The following is a 4632-nucleotide window of genomic DNA, read 5'->3' as shown; positions in this document are numbered from 1 at the left end:
AATCAAACTTGATCAATTTTCAAGATTCAAATATCATTAATGCTGTTTTGTTCATTGTTTGTTTTACTTCTGTGTAATTTTTTCTCAAAACGTTCAAAGATTTTTTGTCAACACCTCTGTTATATTCAATGTAATTCTAGAGACTTTCATTAAGAGTTTTTTTTCTTTGTCTTATTTCTCAGATCCTGAGTGATCAAAACTAAGAAATCACCAAGACACATAGCAAACTGAACCAGTACAGCCGCTCACTATTATTGCAACTTTTCCAGCACCATCAACAACTGTTTTTCCATGATCTTCCTGTCAGCAGTGCTGAGAAACAGGATTATGGAAGTCATGTGATCTTAGTTCTGTCTGTAAACCAATGGCCTATTTGTGCTCTGATGCTGATAAGATGAGCATCAAGGTGTTTGGAAATGTTGAAATCCCCCGGTCAAAATTAACATTATTAAATCGCAGAATTCTGAAACCCTTTTTTAAAGTCAAGAGTGAGACCAAGTAAACTTCCGAGGAGCATTAAAAATATTTCTACTCCTGTAATGTCTTTTATTATTTCCTGTTTTTACTTTGTGTACCAAGTTTATTACCTATAGTAGAAAACAAACCCAAATTTTCCAAATAAGGCTTGGATATGAGAAGAAATAAATGTGTTTCCACAGCCATTGAGGAAGCTTTACTGTAAATGGGAAGGAAACAATCTCAGGGTTTCCACAAAGAGGATGGACTGACATTCTTTCCTGTTCTTCACAAACAGGATAGGGATTTATGAGGTTTCAGTGGAAACAGGGCAGATGTTAAGTGGGAACTTGTTGATTGGAGTGTGAGCTCAGCATTTTATATTTTAACATTTCTGTAGTTCACATGTGAATTGAAGTGTAGTGGTAAACAAATGAACAAGTGTTTTCCCTGAAAATGTTGTATTTTGGAAGGCATTTTATGGTATCTAACAAGCTAACAGAAGGGGAACTGCCAAGTTGGGCGGGTGTGGAACTTCACTCCCTGCAGCGGAAAAAAACGACTTTGGAAAGAAAAGGAGACGAGTCAGCAGGAAAAAAAGTTGCTGATATGGGAGGAAACTCTTCTAAGTTCCAAATATCACTCTGGATCGTTCTAATATTGGACATCTGAAAATATACTTTTTAGTCTGTAAAAACAGATCTAGAAAGCTTATTATGTTCATGCAAAAAAAAAGACACTATTGAGACCTTATTTAACACTATCCTTAATCATAAATAATACATGTTGGCATTATTTCAGAGGCTATGAAAGGTGAAATATGGAGAAACCGATGTACTAGTCTTGCAAATGGTGGACTGTTTGCCAAGCAAACGGTATTTCAGTGAAATTACATGCAAGGTGGAAATTTAAAAATCTTAATATAGCAAATGACTCAATGTGAATCACCATCAAGCTAAGTTGCACTGCACCCTTCAAGATCTGCTGACATGGCATTAATGCCACAAATCTCTTACTCTTACTACTAATTTTATGGAACAGCTTGTGTATTGAGACCTTATTTAATACTATCCTTAAGGTAGTAACTTGATGATCTGAAAACCTACCCATAAGATTACACATTTTTGATATGCGATAATAACAATCTTAAATATTGAATGAAGTTAAAACCCCCTTTTCATAAGTTGTTCAATCATTTAAAATTGGTGGAAATCTAGTAACTCCTTTAGCAAACCTTATTTTCATATTGTACTATATGCATTTCCTCTTAGGATAAAAGTTCTGACAGATAATCAAACTACAGAGACTGGCATCAAAGCTGTAGTGGGTGGATGTGTCATAGGTGTTACTGGAAAGGAGACTTTTAGTGACGCACAGTCCCAACGTGCTGGGATATGCTTTAGAATCAAAAGAGATACTGTGCAAAAAATATACATTGGGAGGAAGTGAAGTTTTCTTTTCACCAGCTTCTCTCTCACTTTACTTATAGTTAATCCACTTCCCCCTTCCCTCTGTCCCATTCCTAACCGTCTCACATTCCTTTTCACTTTCTCATTCAGGCCTCAGGCATTGAAGTTGTGGAGGTTTTTAAGTACCTGGGTGTTTATTTCAACAATTACCTGAACTCATGGGCAACATCCTGTGAAGCACTGTTTACCATTGTGTTGTTTGCTCTACAATGCACCATGCTGTGGTCTGATCGAGTTAGACAGAACAAGCTGGCTAACAGAGCCAGATCCAATAACAGTCAAGGTGGAGCTCTTCATGTAAAGATTTCCAGTGGAAGTACCACTGTCATAACATTTGTTAAAATACATAATAAACAGCAGCAATTAGTTTATGGATTAACAGTTCAGGCAGAGACAGAGAACATATCTGAGCTAGAAGCCAAACTTACACATTCTTCAAATCTTTGTATCTAGCTACAAACATGCTCTATCAGAATATGTTTGGGGTTCCATATGGTTGAAATTCTGAAATATATTTGGACAGATGTGTACGCTACTGTTACACATTGTACTATATCCACAGACAGACAAAGTTAAGGTCGTGTCTGCTTCACACTAGGCTGCGTGATTCTCAACACAATGGGCCTCTGATTACTCTCTGCTGGGTTCACTTCCACAGACGGTTCACAAGAATGAACAGGCACTGGGTTTTTCTATCCATTCTTAAATGGTTTTATAAAAAAAAATAATAATAAAATAGCGCACGCAGACAATTTTGCTTGTTATCTGCAGTTCAGTGTCTTAAAATCACCAGTCTAAACTTATAAAAGTTTGTTTGTAGTCTGGTTTTTAACAGTGTTTACAATACTGACCAACATTTCTGGCCTCTGATGTATTTTTAAACAATTCTCCAGACAAGAATTACTTACATGGCTTTAAGAAAGATTAATAAACACCAGCTGGTGACATTAAAATATTAGTTACAGTGGATTCAGTTGTTTTTATGATTTGTATGTGTTTGACTGTCGTATGATTAACTTATAATCTTAATCAGTTCTAAAATGGTTCAACCCAAAGTTTTCTTAGGTCCTGTGCCAGCCATGTAACAGACACAACTCCCTTAGGTTTTGACTGGTTGCTTAGATTTTTTGTTTTGCTCCAAAGGTTAGTTTCTCGGTCCTTCCAGTCTTGCTGAAGTCCTCACATTACCAGATTGTCACCCCCTCCATGCTCCTTGAAAGTAGGTGGAGTTGTGACAGGAACGTTTGGATTTCAGACAAGAGACCAACACAAAATAGTTCACAACTGTTAAGTCATTGGAAAATTATATTTAGTTTTAATTTGTTTTACAAATGTAAATAATTAGTGTGGCTTACAAATGTATTGAAGCCTCTTTTATATGACATTTCTAAATTAAAGTGCAATCTTTGCAGAAAGCTCCTTATCAGTTCATAGAGTCTGCATGTGTGCATTTGCTCTCAGAAAATTTTGTGAAGACCCCTGAGGATTATAAGTGAACAAATTGTGTTACACCACTATTCCATATTGTGCATTGTGTTACCATCTATCTATTTATGCTCAGTGAGTGTTTCTTCACCTGGGGTAGTAGTCAATACGAAATCTCAAAGAACTGCTAGCTTAGATAATCAGAATGTTAGGTAATCATTAATTGTTACAATCTGCATATTTACTACAAAACAAAACCAAATGGAAGTGCGTAAACTGTGTCCAAGAAGCACCTCTGAGATTAGGTTAGAGTGCTGGGAGGTGAATGAAGGATTGCTGATAGCTTGTACCGAGCTGCTGTTGTCATGGCCTTTGAGAGGCACTACCCCTCTATCGAAATAAACTGTCTGTCCTCTTAACCAAGGCATGGAGCTCATATAATGAATGCTTTCAATATTTGTGGCTTGGTTATGCCTTTTCACACAGTAATTCAACAAAGTATTTAAGTAACTAAATGTGAATGCCTGGGTTCGCACAGGAAGAGGATGCAGTAAGAAACCACTAGAATGGGGAAACGGAAAAAAACAAAAAAAATTCTCTGAGGGTTCCAAAACTACAATAAAAAAAAGTGACCTCGTACATGAAGTGCAATGAAGAATCATCAGTTTTTGCTGTGGGGGTTTCCAATTTTTGGGACCACAGAGTCAACAGGATAATAACTTTATCCTGTTCTGTCCTGTCTTGTCCTGTCCTGTCCTGTCCTGTTCTGTTCTGTCCTGTCCTGGCAGTAATTATTTTGAATTCATGGAATAAATTCCTGAATGTACACTTATGGAGCTAAAGCGGAAGTTCAGACTGGAAGACTCCGCCCCCTCCATTCGCCCATCGACGTCATGCTCATCTCCGACCTCAGCACTGGACCTCACCTGGCGCGTTCAATCAGCAGTCAGGCTCTGCATAAAGGATCCACACCCAAGCCGTCAGCCGCTTCCCAGCTGCGTTCAACCCACCACCTCCCCTTCTCCACCCACATCCTTCAGCTCTCTAGGATAGCACCCTTTCCTGACCACCACCACCAGTGTCGGGCCCCGGGGGGAGAGCATCCCTAATCAGTTATCGGGATGTTCATCGAGTTCACATCAAATCTCAGCTCAAATTTGCTGCCGGGGTCCGAGCGCCGAAGAACTGTTATTCATTCCTGTCATTAAATCTTTTAATTGTTCCCCTTTTGTCCGTCTGAGTCTTTTCAGATTGAACTATAGTTTTCCCGTGATCTGAGATT

This window comes from Poecilia formosa, unplaced genomic scaffold (assembly GCF_000485575.1).
Source record: "Poecilia formosa unplaced genomic scaffold, Poecilia_formosa-5.1.2 Scaffold18, whole genome shotgun sequence".
Classification (NCBI taxonomy): domain Eukaryota; kingdom Metazoa; phylum Chordata; class Actinopteri; order Cyprinodontiformes; family Poeciliidae; genus Poecilia; species Poecilia formosa.
Note: the sequence above shows the minus strand (reverse complement) of the source record.